The following is a 20,908-nucleotide window of genomic DNA, read 5'->3' on the forward strand; positions in this document are numbered from 1 at the left end:
TCCAACAAAATCCTCAAAGAGGTCCAAATATCCACTTGCAGATTTTACAAATAGAGTGTTTCCAAACTGCTCTATGAAAACAAAGGTTAAACTCTGTGAGAGGAACGCACACATCCCAAAGTGTTTGCTGAGAATGATTCCCTCTAGTTTTTATATGAAGATACTTCCTTTTCTACCATAGGCCCAAATCTCTTGAAATCTCCACTTGCAAATTCCACAAAAAGAGGGTTTCAAATCTGCTCTGTCTAAAGGAAGGTTCAACTCTGTGTATTGAACACACGCAGGCCAAAGAAGTTACTGAGAATTCTTCTGTCTAGCGTTATATGCAGAAATCCCGTTTCCAACGATATCCTCAAAGAGGTCCAAATATCCAATTGCAGGCTTTACAAACAGAGTGTTTCCAAACTGCTCTATGAAAACAAAGGTTAAACTCTGTGAGTGGAACTCACAAATCCCAAAGTGGTTGCTGAGAATGATTCTCTCTAGTTTTTATACGAAGATATTTCCTTTTCTACCGTAGGCCCAAAATCGCTTGAAATCTCCACTTGGAAATTCCTCAAAAAGAGGGTTTCAAATCTGCTCTGTCTAAAGTAAGGTTCAACTCTGTGAGTTGAACACACGCAGCCCAAAGAAGTTACTGACAATTCTTCTGTCTAGCGTTATATACAGAAATCCCGTTTCCAACGAAATCCTCAAAGAGGTCTCAATATCCACTTGCAGACTTTACAAACAGAGTGTTTCCAGACTGCTCTATGAAAACAAAGGTTAAACACTGTGAGTGGAACTCACACATCTCAAAGTGGTTGCTGAGAATGATTCTCTCTAGTTTTTATACGAAGATATTTCCTTTTCAACCGTAGGCCCAAAATCGATTGAAATCTCCACTTGGAAATTCCACAAAAAGAGGGTTTCAAATCTGCTCTGTCTAAAGTAAGGTTCAACTCTGTCAGTTGAACACATGCAGCCCAAAGAAGTTACTGAGAATTCTTCTGTCTAGCGTTATATGCAGAAATCCCGTTTCCAACGAAATCCTCAAAGAGGTCCAAATATCCACTTGCAGGCTTTACAAACAGAGTGTTTCCAAACTGCTCTATGAACACAAAGGTTTAACTCTGTGAGTGGAACTCACACATCCCAAAGTGGTTGCTGAGAATGATTCTCTCTAGTTTTTATACGAAGATATTTCCTTTTCTACCGTAGGCCCAAAATCGCTTGAAATCTCCACTTGGAAATTCCACAAAAAGAGGGTTTCAAATCTGCTCTGTCTAAAGTAAGGTTCAACTCTGTCAGTTGAACACATGCAGCCCAAAGAAGTTACTGAGAATTCTTCTGTCTTGCGTTATATGCAGAAATCCCGTTTCCAACGAAATCCTCAAAGAGGTCCAAATATCCACTTGCAGGCTTTACAAACAGAGTGTTTCCAAACTGCTCTATGAACACAAAGGTTAAACTCTGTGAGTGCAACTCACACATCCCAAAGTGGTTGCTGAGAATGATTCTCTCTAGTTTTTATACGAAGATATTTCCTTTTCTACCGTAGGCCCATAATCGCTTGAAATCTCCACTTGGAAATTCCACAAAAAGAGGGTTTCAAATCTGCTCTGTCTAAAGTAAGGTTCAACTCTGTGAGTTGAACACATGCAGCCCAAAGAAGTTACTGAGAATTCTTCTGTCTAGCGTTATATGCAGAAATCCCGTTTCCAACGAAATCCTCAAAGAGGTCCAAATATCCACTTGCAGACTTTACAAACAGAGTGTTTCCAATCTGCTCTATGAAAACATAGGTTAAACTCTGTGAGTGGAACGCACACATCCCAAAGAGTTTGCAGAGAATGATTCTCTCTAGTTTTTATACGAAGATATTTCCTTTTCTACCGTAGGCCCAAATAGCTTGAAATCTCCACTTGGAAATTCAAGAAAAAGAGGGTTTCAAATCTGCTCTGTCTAAAGTAAGGTTCAACTCTGTGAGTTGAACACAGGCAGCCCAAAGAAGTTACTGACAATTCTTCTGTCTAGCGTTATACGCAGAAATCCCGTTTCCAACAAAATCCTCAAAGAGGTCCAAATATCCACTTGCAGATTTTACAAATAGAGTGTTTCCAAACTGCTCTATGAAAACAAAGGTTAAACTCTGTGAGAGGAACGCACACATCCCAAAGTGTTTGCTGAGAATGATTCCCTCTAGTTTTTATATGAAGATACTTCCTTTTCTACCATAGGCCCAAATCTCTTGAAATCTCCACTTGCAAATTCCACAAAAAGAGGGTTTCAAATCTGCTCTGTCTAAAGGAAGGTTCAACTCTGTGTATTGAACACACGCAGGCCAAAGAAGTTACTGAGAATTCTTCTGTCTAGCGTTATATGCAGAAATCCCGTTTCCAACGATATCCTCAAAGAGGTCCAAATATCCAATTGCAGGCTTTACAAACAGAGTGTTTCCAAACTGCTCTATGAAAACAAAGGTTAAACTCTGTGAGTGGAACTCACAAATCCCAAAGTGGTTGCTGAGAATGATTCTCTCTAGTTTTTATACGAAGATATTTCCTTTTCTACCGTAGGCCCAAAATCGCTTGAAATCTCCACTTGGAAATTCCTCAAAAAGAGGGTTTAAAATCTGCTCTGTCTAAAGTAAGGTTCAACTCTGTGAGTTGAACACACGCAGCCCAAAGAAGTTACTGACAATTCTTCTGTCTAGCGTTATATGCAGAAATCCCGTTTCCAACGAAATCCTCAAAGAGGTCTCAATATCCACTTGCAGACTTTACAAACAGAGTGTTTCCAGACTGCTCTATGAAAACAAAGGTTAAACACTGTGAGTGGAACTCACACATCTCAAAGTGGTTGCTGAGAATGATTCTCTCTAGTTTTTATACGAAGATATTTCCTTTTCAACCGTAGGCCCAAAATCGATTGAAATCTCCACTTGGAAATTCCACAAAAAGAGGGTTTCAAATCTGCTCTGTCTAAAGTAAGGTTCAACTCTGTCAGTTGAACACATGCAGCCCAAAGAAGTTACTGAGAATTCTTCTGTCTAGCGTTATATGCAGAAATCCCGTTTCCAAAGAAATCCTCAAAGAGGTCCAAATATCCACTTGCAGATTTTACAAATAGAGTGTTTCCAAACTGCTCTATGAAAACAAAGGTTAAACTCTGTGAGAGGAACGCACACATCCCAAAGTGTTTGCTGAGAATGATTCCCTCTAGTTTTTATATGAAGATATTTCCTTTTCTACCATAGGCCCAAATCTCTTGAAATCTCCACTTGCAAATTCCACAAAAAGAGGGTTTCAAATCTGCTCTGTCTAAAGGAAGGTTCAACTCTGTGTATTGAACACACGCAGGCCAAAGAAGTTACTGAGAATTCTTCTGTCTAGCGTTATATGCAGAAATCCCGTTTCCAACGATATCCTCAAAGAGGTCCAAATATCCAATTGCAGGCTTTACAAACAGAGTGTTTCCAAACTGCTCTATGAATACAAAGGTTAAACTCTGTGAGTGGAACTCACAAATCCCAAAGTGGTTGCTGAGAATGATTCTCTCTAGTTTTTATACGAAGATATTTCCTTTTCTACCGTAGGCCCAAAATCGCTTGAAATCTCCACTTGGAAATTCCTCAAAAAGAGGGTTTAAAATCTGCTCTGTCTAAAGTAAGGTTCAACTCTGTGAGTTGAACACACGCAGCCCAAAGAAGTTACTGACAATTCTTCTGTCTAGCGTTATATGCAGAAATCCCGTTTCCAACGAAATCCTCAAAGAGGTCTCAATATCCACTTGCAGACTTTACAAACAGAGTGTTTCCAGACTGCTCTATGAAAACAAAGGTTAAACACTGTGAGTGGAACTCACACATCTCAAAGTGGTTGCTGAGAATGATTCTCTCTAGTTTTTATACGAAGATATTTCCTTTTCAACCGTAGGCCCAAAATCGATTGAAATCTCCACTTGGAAATTCCACAAAAAGAGGGCTTCAAATCTGCTCTGTCTAAAGTAAGGTTCAACTCTGTCAGTTGAACACATGCAGCCCAAAGAAGTTACTGAGAATTCTTCTGTCTAGCGTTATATGCAGAAATCCCGTTTCCAACGAAATCCTCAAAGAGGTCCAAATATCCACTTGCAGGCTTTACAAACAGAGTGTTTCCAAACTGCTCTATGAACACAAAGGTTAAACTCTGTGAGTGGAACTCACACATCCCAAAGTGGTTGCTGAGAATGATTCTCTCTAGTTTTTATACGAAGATATTTCCTTTTCTACCGTAGGCCCAAAATCGCTTGAAATCTCCACTTGGAAATTCCACAAAAAGAGGGTTTCAAATCTGCTCTGTCTAAAGTAAGGTTCAACTCTGTCAGTTGAACACATGCAGCCCAAAGAAGTTACTGAGAATTCTTCTGTCTAGCGTTATATGCGGAAATCCCGTTTCCAACGAAATCCTCAAAGAGGTCCAAATATCCACTTGCAGGCTTTACAAACAGAGTGTTTCCAAACTGCTCTATGAACACAAAGGTTAAACTCTGTGAGTGCAACTCACACATCCCAAAGTGGTTGCTGAGAATGATTCTCTCTAGTTTTTATACGAAGATATTTCCTTTTCTACCGTAGGCCCATAATCGCTTGAAATCTCCACTTGGAAATTCCACAAAAAGAGGGTTTCAAATCTGCTCTGTCTAAAGTAAGGTTCAACTCTGTGAGTTGAACACATGCAGCCCAAAGAAGTTACTGAGAATTCTTCTGTCTAGCGTTATATGCAGAAATCCCGTTTCCAACGAAATCCTCAAAGAGGTCCAAATATCCACTTGCAGACTTTACAAACAGAGTGTTTCCAATCTGCTCTATGAAAACATAGGTTAAACTCTGTGAGTGGAACGCACACATCCCAAAGAGTTTGCAGAGAATGATTCTCTCTAGTTTTTATACGAAGATATTTCCTTTTCTACCGTAGGCCCAAATAGCTTGAAATCTCCACTTGGAAATTCAAGAAAAAGAGGGTTTCAAATCTGCTCTGTCTAAAGTAAGGTTCAACTCTGTGAGTTGAACACAGGCAGCCCAAAGAAGTTACTGACAATTCTTCTGTCTAGCGTTATACGCAGAAATCCCGTTTCCAACAAAATCCTCAAAGAGGTCCAAATATCCACTTGCAGATTTTACAAATAGAGTGTTTCCAAACTGCTCTATGAAAACAAAGGTTAAACTCTGTGAGAGGAACGCACACATCCCAAAGTGTTTGCTGAGAATGATTCCCTCTAGTTTTTATATGAAGATACTTACTTTTCTACCATAGGCCCAAATCTCTAGAAATCTCCACTTGCAAATTCCACAAAAAGGGGGTTCCAAATCTGCTCTGTCTAAAGGAAGGTTCAACTCTGTGTATTGAACACACGCAGGCCAAAGAAGTTACTGAGAATTCTTCTGTCTAGCGTTATATGCAGAAATCCCGTTTCCAACGATATCCTCAAAGAGGTCCAAATATCCAATTGCAGGCTTTACAAACAGAGTGTTTCCAAACTGCTCTATGAAAACAAAGGTTAAACTCTGTGAGTGGAACTCACAAATCCCAAAGTGGTTGCTGAGAATGATTCTCTCTAGTTTTTATACGAAGATATTTCCTTTTCTACCGTAGGCCCAAAATCGCTTGAAATCTCCACTTGGAAATTCCTCAAAAAGAGGGTTTAAAATCTGCTCTGTCTAAAGTAAGGTTCAACTCTGTGAGTTGAACACACGCAGCCCAAAGAAGTTACTGACAATTCTTCTGTCTAGCGTTATATGCAGAAATCCCGTTTCCAACGAAATCCTCAAAGAGGTCTCAATATCCACTTGCAGACTTTACAAACAGAGTGTTTCCAGACTGCTCTATGAAAACAAAGGTTAAACACTGTGAGTGGAACTCACACATCTCAAAGTGGTTGCTGAGAATGATTCTCTCTAGTTTTTATACGAAGATATTTCCTTTTCAACCGTAGGCCCAAAATCGATTGAAATCTCCACTTGGAAATTCCACAAAAAGAGGGTTTCAAATCTGCTCTGTCTAAAGTAAGGTTCAACTCTGTCAGTTGAACACATGCAGCCCAAAGAAGTTACTGAGAATTCTTCTGTCTAGCGTTATATGCAGAAATCCCGTTTCCAACGAAATCCTCAAAGAGGTCCAAATATCCACTTGCAGATTTTACAAATAGAGTGTTTCCAAACTGCTCTATGAAAACAAAGGTTAAACTCTGTGAGAGGAACGCACACATCCCAAAGTGTTTGCTGAGAATGATTCCCTCTAGTTTTTATATGAAGATATTTCCTTTTCTACCATAGGCCCAAATCTCTTGAAATCTCCACTTGCAAATTCCACAAAAAGAGGGTTTCAAATCTGCTCTGTCTAAAGGAAGGTTCAACTCTGTGTATTGAACACACGCAGGCCAAAGAAGTTACTGAGAATTCTTCTGTCTAGCGTTATATGCAGAAATCCCGTTTCCAACGATATCCTCAAAGAGGTCCAAATATCCAATTGCAGGCTTTACAAACAGAGTGTTTCCAAACTGCTCTATGAAAACAAAGGTTAAACTCTGTGAGTGGAACTCACAAATCCCAAAGTGGTTGCTGAGAATGATTCTCTCTAGTTTTTATACGAAGATATTTCCTTTTCTACCGTAGGCCCAAAATCGCTTGAAATCTCCACTTGGAAATTCCTCAAAAAGAGGGTTTCAAATCTGCTCTGTCTAAAGTAAGGTTCAACTCTGTGAGTTGAACACACGCAGCCCAAAGAAGTTACTGACAATTCTTCTGTCTAGCGTTATATGCAGAAATCCCGTTTCCAACGAAATCCTCAAAGAGGTCTCAATATCCACTTGCAGACTTTACAAACAGAGTGTTTCCAGACTGCTCTATGAAAACAAAGGTTAAACACTGTGAGTGGAACTCACACATCTCAAAGTGGTTGCTGAGAGTGATTCTCTCTAGTTTTTATACGAAGATATTTCCTTTTCTACCGTAGGCCCAAATAGCTTGAAATCTCCACTTGGAAATTCAAGAAAAAGAGGGTTTCAAATCTGCTCTGTCTAAAGTAAGGTTCAACTCTGTGAGTTGAACACAGGCAGCCCAAAGAAGTTACTGACAATTCTTCTGTCTAGCGTTATACGCAGAAATCCCGTTTCCAACAAAATCCTCAAAGAGGTCCAAATATCCACTTGCAGATTTTACAAATAGAGTGTTTCCAAACTGCTCTATGAAAACAAAGGTTAAACTCTGTGAGAGGAACGCACACATCCCAAAGTGTTTGCTGAGAATGATTCCCTCTAGTTTTTATATGAAGATATTTCCTTTTCTACCATAGGCCCAAATCTCTTGAAATCTCCACTTGCAAATTCCACAAAAAGAGGGTTTCAAATCTGCTCTGTCTAAAGGAAGGTTCAACTCTGTGTATTGAACACACGCAGGCCAAAGAAGTTACTGAGAATTCTTCTGTCTAGCGTTATATGCAGAAATCCCGTTTCCAACGATATCCTCAAAGAGGTCCAAATATCCAATTGCAGGCTTTACAAACAGAGTGTTTCCAAACTGCTCTATGAAAACAAAGGTTAAACTCTGTGAGTGGAACTCACAAATCCCAAAGTGGTTGCTGAGAATGATTCTCTCTAGTTTTTATACGAAGATATTTCCTTTTCTACCGTAGGCCCAAAATCGCTTGAAATCTCCACTTGGAAATTCCTCAAAAAGAGGGTTTAAAATCTGCTCTGTCTAAAGTAAGGTTCAACTCTGTGAGTTGAACACACGCAGCCCAAAGAAGTTACTGACAATTCTTCTGTCTAGCGTTATATGCAGAAATCCCGTTTCCAACGAAATCCTCAAAGAGGTCTCAATATCCACTTGCAGACTTTACAAACAGAGTGTTTCCAGACTGCTCTATGAAAACAAAGGTTAAACACTGTGAGTGGAACTCACACATCTCAAAGTGGTTGCTGAGAATGATTCTCTCTAGTTTTTATACGAAGATATTTCCTTTTCAACCGTAGGCCCAAAATCGATTGAAATCTCCACTTGGAAATTCCACAAAAAGAGGGTTTCAAATCTGCTCTGTCTAAAGTAAGGTTCAACTCTGTCAGTTGAACACATGCAGCCCAAAGAAGTTACTGAGAATTCTTCTGTCTAGCGTTATATGCAGAAATCCCGTTTCCAACGAAATCCTCAAAGAGGTCCAAATATCCACTTGCAGATTTTACAAATAGAGTGTTTCCAAACTGCTCTATGAAAACAAAGGTTAAACTCTGTGAGAGGAACGCACACATCCCAAAGTGTTTGCTGAGAATGATTCCCTCTAGTTTTTATATGAAGATATTTCCTTTTCTACCATAGGCCCAAATCTCTTGAAATCTCCACTTGCAAATTCCACAAAAAGAGGGTTTCAAATCTGCTCTGTCTAAAGGAAGGTTCAACTCTGTGTATTGAACACACGCAGGCCAAAGAAGTTACTGAGAATTCTTCTGTCTAGCGTTATATGCAGAAATCCCGTTTCCAACGATATCCTCAAAGAGGTCCAAATATCCAACTGCAGGCTTTACAAACAGAGTGTTTCCAAACTGCTCTATGAAAACAAAGGTTAAACTCTGTGAGTGGAACTCACAAATCCCAAAGTGGTTGCTGAGAATGATTCTCTCTAGTTTTTATACGAAGATATTTCCTTTTCTACCGTAGGACCAAAATCGCTTGAAATCTCCACTTGGAAATTCCTCAAAAAGAGGGTTTAAAATCTGCTCTGTCTAAAGTAAGGTTCAACTTTGTGAGTTGAACACACGCAGCCCAAAGAAGTTACTGACAATTCTTCTGTCTAGCGTTATATGCAGAAATCCCGTTTCCAACGAAATCCTCAAAGAGGTCTCAATATCCACTTGCAGACTTTACAAACAGAGTGTTTCCAAACTGCTCTATGAACACCAAGGTTAAACTCTGTGAGTGCAACTCACACATCCCAAAGTGGTTGCTGAGAATGATTCTCTCTAGTTTTTATACGAAGATATTTCCTTTTCTACCGTAGGCCCAAAATCGCTTGAAATCTCCACTTGGAAATTCCACAAAAAGAGGGTTTCAAATCTGCTCTGTCTAAAGTAAGGTTCAACTCTGTGAGTTGAACACATGCAGCCCAAAGAAGTTACTGAGAATTCTTCTGTCTAGCGTTATATGCAGAAATCCCATTTCCAACGAAATCCTCAAAGAGGTCCAAATATCCACTTGCAGACTTTACAAACAGAGTGTTTCCAATCTGCTCTATGAAAACATAGGTTAAACTCTGTGAGTGGAACGCACACATCCCAAAGAGTTTGCAGAGAATGATTCTCTCTAGTTTTTATACGAAGATATTTCCTTTTCTACCGTAGGCCCAAATAGCTTGAAATCTCCACTTGGAAATTCAAGAAAAAGAGGGTTTCAAATCTGCTCTGTCTAAAGTAAGGTTCAACTCTGTGAGTTGAACACAGGCAGCCCAAAGAAGTTACTGACAATTCTTCTGTCTAGCGTTATACGCAGAAATCCCGTTTCCAACAAAATCCTCAAAGAGGTCCAAATATCCACTTGCAGATTTTACAAATAGAGTGTTTCCAAACTGCTCTATGAAAACAAAGGTTAAACTCTGTGAGAGGAACGCACACATCCCAAAGTGTTTGCTGAGAATGATTCCCTCTAGTTTTTATATGAAGATATTTCCTTTTCTACCATAGGCCCAAATCTCTTGAAATCTCCACTTGCAAATTCCACAAAAAGAGGGTTTCAAATCTGCTCTGTCTAAAGGAAGGTTCAACTCTGTGTATTGAACACACGCAGGCCAAAGAAGTTACTGAGAATTCTTCTGTCTAGCGTTATATGCAGAAATCCCGTTTCCAACGATATCCTCAAAGAGGTCCAAATATCCAATTGCAGGCTTTACAAACAGAGTGTTTCCAAACTGCTCTATGAAAACAAAGGTTAAACTCTGTGAGTGGAACTCACAAATCCCAAAGTGGTTGCTGAGAATGATTCTCTCTAGTTTTTATACGAAGATATTTCCTTTTCTACCGTAGGCCCAAAATCGCTTGAAATCTCCACTTGGAAATTCCTCAAAAAGAGGGTTTAAAATCTGCTCTGTCTAAAGTAAGGTTCAACTCTGTGAGTTGAACACACGCAGCCCAAAGAAGTTACTGACAATTCTTCTGTCTAGCGTTATATGCAGAAATCCCGTTTCCAACGAAATCCTCAAAGAGGTCTCAATATCCACTTGCAGACTTTACAAACAGAGTGTTTCCAGACTGCTCTATGAAAACAAAGGTTAAACACTGTGAGTGGAACTCACACATCTCAAAGTGGTTGCTGAGAATGATTCTCTCTAGTTTTTATACGAAGATATTTCCTTTTCAACCGTAGGCCCAAAATCGATTGAAATCTCCACTTGGAAATTCCACAAAAAGAGGGTTTCAAATCTGCTCTGTCTAAAGTAAGGTTCAACTCTGTCAGTTGAACACATGCAGCCCAAAGAAGTTACTGAGAATTCTTCTGTCTAGCGTTATATGCAGAAATCCCGTTTCCAACGAAATCCTCAAAGAGGTCCAAATATCCACTTGCAGGCTTTACAAACAGAGTGTTTCCAAACTGCTCTATGAACACAAAGGTTAAACTCTGTGAGTGGAACTCACACATCCCAAAGTGGTTGCTGAGAATGATTCTCTCTAGTTTTTATACGAAGATATTTCCTTTTCTACCGTAGGCCCAAAATCGCTTGAAATCTCCACTTGGAAATTCCACAAAAAGAGGGTTTCAAATCTGCTCTGTCTAAAGTAAGGTTCAACTCTGTCAGTTGAACACATGCAGCCCAAAGAAGTTACTGAGAATTCTTCTGTCTAGCGTTATATGCAGAAATCCCGTTTCCAACGAAATCCTCAAAGAGGTCCAAATATCCACTTGCAGGCTTTACAAACAGAGTGTTTCCAAACTGCTCTATGAACACAAAGGTTAAACTCTGTGAGTGCAACTCACACATCCCAAAGTGGTTGCTGAGAATGATTCTCTCTAGTTTTTATACGAAGATATTTCCTTTTCTACCGTAGGCCCAAAATCGCTTGAAATCTCCACTTGGAAATTCCACAAAAAGAGGGTTTCAAATCTGCTCTGTCTAAAGTAAGGTTCAACTCTGTGAGTTGAACACATGCAGCCCAAAGAAGTTACTGAGAATTCTTCTGTCTAGCGTTATATGCAGAAATCCCGTTTCCAACGAAATCCTCAAAGAGGTCCAAATATCCACTTGCAGACTTTACAAACAGAGTGTTTCCAATCTGCTCTATGAAAACATAGGTTAAACTCTGTGAGTGGAACGCACACATCCCAAAGAGTTTGCAGAGAATGATTCTCTCTAGTTTTTATACGAAGATATTTCCTTTTCTACCGTAGGCCCAAATAGCTTGAAATCTCCACTTGGAAATTCAAGAAAAAGAGGGTTTCAAATCTGCTCTGTCTAAAGTAAGGTTCAACTCTGTGAGTTGAACACAGGCAGCCCAAAGAAGTTACTGACAATTCTTCTGTCTAGCGTTATACGCAGAAATCCCGTTTCCAACAGAATCCTCAAAGAGGTCCAAATATCCACTTGCAGATTTTACAAATAGAGTGTTTCCAAACTGCTCTATGAAAACAAAAGTTAAACTCTGTGAGAGGAACGCACACATCCCAAAGTGTTTGCTGAGAATGATTCCCTCTAGTTTTTATATGAAGATATTTCCTTTTCTACCATAGGCCCAAATCTCTTGAAATCTCCACTTGCAAATTCCACAAAAAGAGGGTTTCAAATCTGCTCTGTCTAAAGGAAGGTTCAACTCTGTGTATTGAACACACGCAGGCCAAAGAAGTTACTGAGAATTCTTCTGTCTAGCGTTATATGCAGAAATCCCGTTTCCAACGATATCCTCAAAGAGGTCCAAATATCCAATTGCAGGCTTTACAAACAGAGTGTTTCCAAACTGCTCTATGAAAACAAAGGTTAAACTCTGTGAGTGGAACTCACAAATCCCAAAGTGGTTGCTGAGAATGATTCTCTCTAGTTTTTATACGAAGATATTTCCTTTTCTACCGTAGGCCCAAAATCGCTTGAAATCTCCACTTGGAAATTCCTCAAAAAGAGGGTTTCAAATCTGCTCTGTCTAAAGTAAGGTTCAACTCTGTGAGTTGAACACACGCAGCCCAAAGAAGTTACTGACAATTCTTCTGTCTAGCGTTATATGCAGAAATCCCGTTTCCAACGAAATCCTCAAAGAGGTCTCAATATCCACTTGCAGACTTTACAAACAGAGTGTTTCCAGACTGCTCTATGAAAACAAAGGTTAAACACTGTGAGTGGAACTCACACATCTCAAAGTGGTTGCTGAGAATGATTCTCTCTAGTTTTTATACGAAGATATTTCCTTTTCAACCGTAGGCCCAAAATCGATTGAAATCTCCACTTGGAAATTCCACAAAAAGAGGGTTTCAAATCTGCTCTGTCTAAAGTAAGGTTCAACTCTGTCAGTTGAACACATGCAGCCCAAAGAAGTTACTGAGAATTCTTCTGTCTAGCGTTATATGCAGAAATCCCGTTTCCAACGAAATCCTCAAAGAGGTCCAAATATCCACTTGCAGATTTTACAAATAGAGTGTTTCCAAACTGCTCTATGAAAACAAAGGTTAAACTCTGTGAGAGGAACGCACACATCCCAAAGTGTTTGCTGAGAATGATTCCCTCTAGTTTTTATATGAAGATATTTCCTTTTCTACCATAGGCCCAAATCTCTTGAAATCTCCACTTGCAAATTCCACAAAAAGAGGGTTTCAAATCTGCTCTGTCTAAAGGAAGGTTCAACTCTGTGTATTGAACACACGCAGGCCAAAGAAGTTACTGAGAATTCTTCTGTCTAGCGTTATATGCAGAAATCCCGTTTCCAACGATATCCTCAAAGAGGTCCAAATATCCAATTGCAGGCTTTACAAACAGAGTGTTTCCAAACTGCTCTATGAAAACAAAGGTTAAACTCTGTGAGTGGAACTCACAAATCCCAAAGTGGTTGCTGAGAATGATTCTCTGTAGTTTTTATACGAAGATATTTCCTTTTCTACCGTAGGCCCAAAATCGCTTGAAATCTCCACTTGGAAATTCCTCAAAAAGAGGGTTTCAAATCTGCTCTGTCTAAAGTAAGGTTCAACTCTGTGAGTTGAACACACGCAGCCCAAAGAAGTTACTGACAATTCTTCTGTCTAGCGTTATATGCAGAAATCCCGTTTCCAACGAAATCCTCAAAGAGGTCTCAATATCCACTTGCAGACTTTACAAACAGAGTGTTTCCAGACTGCTCTATGAAAACAAAGGTTAAACACTGTGAGTGGAACTCACACATCTCAAAGTGGTTGCTGAGAATGATTCTCTCTAGTTTTTATACGAAGATATTTCCTTTTCAACCGTAGGCCCAAAATCGATTGAAATCTCCACTTGGAAATTCCACAAAAAGAGGGTTTCAAATCTGCTCTGTCTAAAGTAAGGTTCAACTCTGTCAGTTGAACACATGCAGCCCAAAGAAGTTACTGAGAATTCTTCTGTCTAGCGTTATATGCAGAAATCCCGTTTCCAACGAAATCCTCAAAGAGGTCCAAATATCCACTTGCAGGCTTTACAAACAGAGTGTTTCCAAACTGCTCTATGAACACAAAGGTTAAACTCTGTGAGTGGAACTCACACATCCCAAAGTGGTTGCTGAGAATGATTCTCTCTAGTTTTTATACGAAGATATTTCCTTTTCTACCGTAGGCCCAAAATCGCTTGAAATCTCCACTTGGAAATTCCACAAAAAGAGGGTTTCAAATCTGCTCTGTCTAAAGTAAGGTTCAACTCTGTCAGTTGAACACATGCAGCCCAAAGAAGTTACTGAGAATTCTTCTGTCTAGCGTTATATGCAGAAATCCCGTTTCCAACGAAATCCTCAAAGAGGTCCAAATATCCACTTGCAGGCTTTACAAACAGAGTGTTTCCAAACTGCTCTATGAACACAAAGGTTAAACTCTGTGAGTGCAACTCACACATCCCAAAGTGGTTGCTGAGAATGATTCTCTCTAGTTTTTATACGAAGATATTTCCTTTTCTACCGTAGGCCCAAAATCGCTTGAAATCTCCACTTGGAAATTCCACAAAAAGAGGGTTTCAAATCTGCTCTGTCTAAAGTAAGGTTCAACTCTGTGAGTTGAACACATGCAGCCCAAAGAAGTTACTGAGAATTCTTCTGTCTAGCGTTATATGCAGAAATCCCGTTTCCAACGAAATCCTCAAAGAGGTCCAAATATCCACTTGCAGACTTTACAAACAGAGTGTTTCCAATCTGCTCTATGAAAACATAGGTTAAACTCTGTGAGTGGAACGCACACATCCCAAAGAGTTTGCAGAGAATGATTCTCTCTAGTTTTTATACGAAGATATTTCCTTTTCTACCGTAGGCCCAAATAGCTTGAAATCTCCACTTGGAAATTCAAGAAAAAGAGGGTTTCAAATCTGCTCTTTCTAAAGGAAGGTTCAACTCTGTGAGTTGAACACACGCATCCCAAAGATGTTACTGAGAATTCTTCTGTCTAGCGTTATATGCAGAAATCCCGTTTCCAACGAAATCCTCAAAGAAGTCTCAATATCCACTTGCAGACTTTACAGAGTGTTTCCAGACTGCTCTATGAAAACAAAGGTTAAACACTGTGAGTGGAACTCACACATCTCAAAGTGGTTGCTGAGAATGATTCTCTCTAGTTTTTATACGAAGATACTTCCTTTTCAACCGTAGGCTCAAAATCGATTGAAATCTCCACTTGGAAATTCCACAAAAAGAGGGTTTCAAATCTGCTCTGTCTAAAGTAAGGTTCAACTCTGTCAGTTGAACACATGCAGCCCAAAGAAGTTACTGACAATTCTTCTGTCTAGCGTTATATGCAGAAATCCCGTTTCCAACGAAATCCTCAAAGAGGTCCAAATATCCACTTGCAGGCTTTACAAACAGAGTGTTTCCAAACTGCTCTATGAACACAAAGGTTAAACTCTGTGAGTGGAACTCACACATCCCAAAGTGGTTGCTGAGAATGATTCTCTCTAGTTTTTATACGAAGATATTTCCTTTTCTACCGTAGGCCCAAAATCGCTTGAAATCTCCACTTGGAAATTCCACAAAAAGAGGGTTTCAAATCTGCTCTGTCTAAAGTAAGGTTCAACTCTGTCAGTTGAACACATGCAGCCCAAAGAAGTTACTGAGAATTCTTCTGTCTAGCGTTATATGCAGAAATCCCGTTTCCAACGAAATCCTCAATGAGGTCCAAATATCCACCTGCAGGCTTTACAATCAGAGTGTTTCCAAACTGCTCTATGAAAACAAAGGTTAAACTCTGTGAGTGCAACTCACACATCCCAAAGTGGTTGCTGAGAATGATTCTCTCTAGTTTTTATACGAAGATATTTCCTTTTCAACCGTAAGCCCAAAATCGCTTGAAATCTCCACTTGGAAATTCCACAAAAAGAGGGTTTCAAATCTGCTCTGTCTAAAGTAAGGTTCAACTCTGTCAGTTGAACACATGCAGCCCAAAGAAGTTACTGAGAATTCTTCTGTCTAGCGTTATATGCAGAAATCCCGTTTCCAACGAAATCCTCAAAGAGGTCCAAATATCCACTTGCAGGCTTTACGAACAGAGTGTTTCCAAACTGCTCTATGAACACAAAGGTTAAACTCTGTGAGTGGAACTCACACATCCCAAAGTGGTTGCTGAGAATGATTCTCTCTAGTTTTTATACGAAGATATTTCCTTTTCTACCGTAGGCCCAAAATCGCTTGAAATCTCCACTTGGAAATTCCACAAAAAGAGGGTTTCAAATCTGCTCTGTCTAAAGTAAGGTTCAACTCTGTCAGTTGAACACATGCAGCCCAAAGAAGTTACTGAGAATTCTTCTGTCTAGCGTTATATGCAGAAATCCCGTTTCCAACGAAATCCTCAAAGAGGTCCAAATATCCACTTGCAGACTTTACAAACAGAGTGTTTCCAATCTGCTCTATGAAAACATAGGTTAAACTCTGTGAGTGGAACGCACACATCCCAAAGAGTTTGCAGAGAATGATTCTCTCTAGTTTTTATACGAAGATATTTCCTTTTCTACCGTAGGCCCAAATAGCTTGAAATCTCCACTTGGAAATTCAAGAAAAAGAGGGTTTCAAATCTGCTCTGTCTAAAGTAAGGTTCAACTCTGTGAGTTGAACACAGGCAGCCCAAAGAAGTTACTGACAATTCTTCTGTCTAGCGTTATACGCAGAAATCCCGTTTCCAACAAAATCCTCAAAGAGGTCCAAATATCCACTTGCAGATTTTACAAATAGAGTGTTTCCAAACTGCTCTATGAAAACAAAGGTTAAACTCTGTGAGAGGAACGCACACATCCCAAAGTGTTTGCTGAGAATGATTCCCTCTAGTTTTTATATGAAGATATTTCCTTTTCTACCATAGGCCCAAATCTCTTGAAATCTCCACTTGCAAATTCCACAAAAAGAGGGTTTCAAATCTGCTCTGTCTAAAGGAAGGTTCAACTCTGTGTATTGAACACACGCAGCCCAAAGAAGTTACTGAGAATTCTTCTGTCTAGCGTTATATGCAGAAATCCCGTTTCCAACGATATCCTCAAAGAGGTCCAAATATCCAATTGCAGGCTTTACAAACAGAGTGTTTCCAAACTGCTCTATGAAAACAAAGGTTAAACACTGTGAGTGGAACTCACAAATCCCAAAGTGGTTGCTGAGAATGATTCTCTCTAGTTTTTATACGAAGATATTTCCTTTTCTACCGTAGGCCCAAAATCGCTTGAAATCTCCACTTGGAAATTCCTCAAAAAGAGGGTTTCAAATCTGCTCTGTCTAAAGTAAGGTTCAACTCTGTGAGTTGAACACACGCAGCCCAAAGAAGTTACTGACAATTCTTCTGTCTAGCGTTATATGCAGAAATCCCGTTTCCAACGAAATCCTCAAAGAGGTCTCAATATCCACTTGCAGACTTTACAAACAGAGTGTTTCCAGACTGCTCTATGAAAACAAAGGTTAAACACTGTGAGTGGAACTCACACATCTCAAAGTGGTTGCTGAGAATGATTCTCTCTAGTTTTTATACGAAGATATTTCCTTTTCAACCGTAGGCCCAAAATCGATTGAAATCTCCACTTGGAAATTCCACAAAAAGAGGGTTTCAAATCTGCTCTGTCTAAAGTAAGGTTCAACTCTGTCAGTTGAACACATGCAGCCCAAAGAAGTTACTGAGAATTCTTCTGTCTAGCGTTATATGCAGAAATCCCGTTTCCAACGAAATCCTCAAAGAGGTCCAAATATCCACTTGCAGGCTTTACAAACAGAGTGTTTCCAAACTGCTCTATGAACACAAAGGTTAAACTCTGTGAGTGGAACTCACACATCCCAAAGTGGTTGCTGAGAATGATTCTCTCTAGTTTTTATACGAAGATATTTCCTTTTCTACCGTAGGCCCAAAATCGCTTGAAATCTCCACTTGGAAATTCCACAAAAAGAGGGTTTCAAATCTGCTCTGTCTAAAGTAAGGTTCAACTCTGTCAGTTGAACACATGCAGCCCAAAGAAGTTACTGAGAATTCTTCTGTCTAGCGTTATATGCAGAAATCCCGTTTCCAACGAAATCCTCAAAGAGGTCCAAATATCCACTTGCAGGCTTTACAAACAGAGTGTTTCCAAACTGCTCTATGAACACAAAGGTTAAACTCTGTGAGTGCAACTCACACATCCCAAAGTGGTTGCTGAGAATGATTCTCTCTAGTTTTTATACGAAGATATTTCCTTTTCTACCGTAGGCCCAAAATCGCTTGAAATCTCCACTTGGAAATTCCACAAAAAGAGGGTTTCAAATCTGCTCTGTCTAAAGTAAGGTTCAACTCTGTGAGTTGAACACATGCAGCCCAAAGAAGTTACTGAGAATTCTTCTGTCTAGCGTTATATGCAGAAATCCCGTTTCCAACGAAATCCTCAAAGAGGTCCAAATATCCACTTGCAGACTTTACAAACAGAGTGTTTCCAATCTGCTCTATGAAAACATAGGTTAAACTCTGTGAGTGGAACGCACACATCCCAAAGAGTTTGCAGAGAATGATTCTCTCTAGTTTTTATACGAAGATATTTCCTTTTCTACCGTAGGCCCAAATAGCTTGAAATCTCCACTTGGAAATTCAAGAAAAAGAGGGTTTCAAATCTGCTCTGTCTAAAGTAAGGTTCAACTCTGTGAGTTGAACACAGGCAGCCCAAAGAAGTTACTGACAATTCTTCTGTCTAGCGTTATACGCAGAAATCCCGTTTCCAACAAAATCCTCAAAGAGGTCCAAATATCCACTTGCAGATTTTACAAATAGAGTGTTTCCAAACTGCTCTATGAAAACAAAGGTTAAACTCTGTGAGAGGAACGCACACATCCCAAAGTGTTTGCTGAGAATGATTCCCTCTAGTTTTTATATGAAGATATTTCCTTTTCTACCATAGGCCCAAATCTCTTGAAATCTCCACTTGCAAATTCCACAAAAAGAGGGTTTCAAATCTGCTCTGTCTAAAGGAAGGTTCAACTCTGTGTATTGAACACACGCAGGCCAAAGAAGTTACTGAGAATTCTTCTGTCTAGCGTTATATGCAGAAATCCCGTTTCCAACGATATCCTCAAAGAGGTCCAAATATCCAATTGCAGGCTTTACAAACAGAGTGTTTCCAAACTGCTCTATGAATACAAAGGTTAAACTCTGTGAGTGGAACTCACAAATCCCAAAGTGGTTGCTGAGAATGATTCTCTCTAGTTTTTATACGAAGATATTTCCTTTTCTACCGTAGGCCCAAAATCGCTTGAAATCTCCACTTGGAAATTCCTCAAAAAGAGGGTTTAAAATCTGCTCTGTCTAAAGTAAGGTTCAACTCTGTGAGTTGAACACACGCAGCCCAAAGAAGTTACTGACAATTCTTCTGTCTAGCGTTATATGCAGAAATCCCGTTTCCAACGAAATCCTCAAAGAGGTCTCAATATCCACTTGCAGACTTTACAAACAGAGTGTTTCCAGACTGCTCTATGAAAACAAAGGTTAAACACTGTGAGTGGAACTCACACATCTCAAAGTGGTTGCTGAGAATGATTCTCTCTAGTTTTTATACGAAGATATTTCCTTTTCAACCGTAGGCCCAAAATCGATTGAAATCTCCACTTGGAAATTCCACAAAAAGAGGGTTTCAAATCTGCTCTGTCTAAAGTAAGGTTCAACTCTGTCAGTTGAACACATGCAGCCCAAAGAAGTTACTGAGAATTCTTCTGTCTAGCGTTATATGCAGAAATCCCGTTTCCAACGAAATCCTCAAAGAGGTCCAAATATCCACTTGCAGGCTTTACAAACAGAGTGTTTCCAAACTGCTCTATGAACACAAAGGTTAAACTCTGTGAGTGGAACTCACACATCCCAAAGTGGTTGCTGAGAATGATTCTCTCTAGTTTTTATACGAAGATATTTCCTTTTCTACCGTAGGCCCAAAATCGCTTGAAATCTCCACTTGGAAATTCCACAAAAAGAGGGTTTCAAATCTGCTCTGTCTAAAGTAAGGTTCAACTCTGTCAGTTGAACACATGCAGCCCAAAGAAGTTACTGAGAATTCTTCTGTCTAGCGTTATATGCAGAAATCCCGTTTCCAACGAAATCCTCAAAGAGGTCCAAATATCCACTTGCAGGCTTTACAAACAGAGTGTTTCCAAACTGCACTATGAACACAAAGGTTAAACTCTGTGAGTGCAACTCACACATCCCAAAGTGGTTGCTGAGAATGATTCTCTCTAGTTTTTATACGAAGATATTTCCTTTTCTACCGTAGGCCCATAATCGCTTGAAATCTCCACTTGGAAATTCCACAAAAAGAGGGTTTCAAATCTGCTCTGTCTAAAGTAAGGTTCAACTCTGTGAGTTGAACACATGCAGCCCAAAGAAGTTACTGAGAATTCTTCTGTCTAGCGTTATATGCAGAAATCCCGTTTCCAACGAAATCCTCAAAGAGGTCCAAATATCCACTTGCAGACTTTACAAACAGAGTGTTTCCAATCTGCTCTATGAAAACATAGGTTAAACTCTGTGAGTGGAACGCACACATCCCAAAGAGTTTGCAGAGAATGATTCTCTCTAGTTTTTATACGAAGATATTTCCTTTTCTACCGTAGGCCCAAATAGCTTGAAATCTCCACTTGGAAATTCAAGAAAAAGAGGGTTTCAAATCTGCTCTGTCTAAAGTAAGGTTCAACTCTGTGAGTTGAACACAGGCAGCCCAAAGAAGTTACTGACAATTCTTCTGTCTAGCGTTATACGCAGAAATCCCGTTTCCAACAAAATCCTCAAAGAGGTCCAAATATCCACTTGCAGATTTTACAAATAGAGTGTTTCCAAACTGCTCTATGAAAACAAAGGTTAAACTCTGTGAGAGGAACGCACACATCCCAAAGTGTTTGCTGAGAATGATTCCCTCTAGTTTTTATATGAAGATACTTACTTTTCTACCATAGGCCCAAATCTCTAGAAATCTCCACTTGCAAATTCCACAAAAAGGGGGTTTCAAATCTGCTCTGTCTAAAGGAAGGTTCAACTCTGTGTATTGAACACACGCAGGCCAAAGAAGTTACTGAGAATTCTTCTGTCTAGCGTTATATGCAGAAATCCCGTTTCCAACGATATCCTCAAAGAGGTCCAAATATCCAATTGCAGGCTTTACAAACAGAGTGTTTCCAAACTGCTCTATGAAAACAAAGGTTAAACTCTGTGAGTGGAACTCACAAATCCCAAAGTGGTTGCTGAGAATGATTCTCTCTAGTTTTTATACGAAGATATTTCCTTTTCTACCGTAGGCCCAAAATCGCT

Source organism: Gorilla gorilla, chromosome 20, assembly GCF_029281585.2.
Source record: "Gorilla gorilla gorilla isolate KB3781 chromosome 20, NHGRI_mGorGor1-v2.1_pri, whole genome shotgun sequence".
NCBI lineage: Eukaryota > Metazoa > Chordata > Mammalia > Primates > Hominidae > Gorilla > Gorilla gorilla.